This window comes from Lipotes vexillifer, unplaced genomic scaffold, assembly GCF_000442215.2.
Source record: "Lipotes vexillifer unplaced genomic scaffold, Lipotes_vexillifer_v1.1 scaffold835, whole genome shotgun sequence".
In the NCBI taxonomy this organism is placed as follows: Eukaryota; Metazoa; Chordata; class Mammalia; order Artiodactyla; family Lipotidae; genus Lipotes; species Lipotes vexillifer.
Window position 1 is genome coordinate 482,693 of NW_006774135.1, and position 722 is coordinate 483,414.

Consider the following 722-nt stretch of genomic DNA (forward strand, 5'->3'; position numbering starts at 1 on the left):
GAGGGGCACCCCGTTGCTGAGGAGCAGCCTCTGTGCTGCAGCCTCGCCCTGGGAGCCCCGTGCACCGTCCTGTACATCATCAGAGCCAAGGAAGCTAGAAACTGCCTCCTGGTGGCCTCCCCACAGGCAGAAGGCAGTGAGAGTGGGCCGTGGGGCCTGTCCCCCCGGCTTCTGCCATGGCCTGGGCACTGCAGCTTGCTCAGTGACCTGCGAAGAGCTGTCCCGCTACAGGCAGAGGCCTCTGTTGGCCTCCCTCCGCGTTGAATCCACAGGCATCCATTGTGCCTGGCGCACAGCGGGAGCTCAACGGAGTGCTTGTTGAGTGAGTGAATGAATGAATGGAGGACCTGGGGGAGAGGGTGGGGCTTAGACAGGAGATAAGTCCAATACACTTGCTGTCTGAACTCTCTTTTTTACCCCAACTTCACTATCAGAATAAATAAACAGCTACCGTGAAATCTTCACACACGTGTGCCAGTGCAAGCAGTTCAATTGCACACGTGCTGGGCAGCAGGGCTTGGCGTGCATTGCAGGGGGCCTCAGCAGCTGTCCTGGCCAGCGTGTCTCCAACCGCGTCCCTTGAACAATCTGTGCATGTCGTTGTCATCGTCCCGCATCCCTACGTGTCTGAGGGGTGCTGGTGAGCTTGAGAGGCCTGGAAAATGTTAGAAGAAAAGTTGGAAGGGTTGAGGCAGACTGTAGGGGGAGGGAAAGAGGAACAT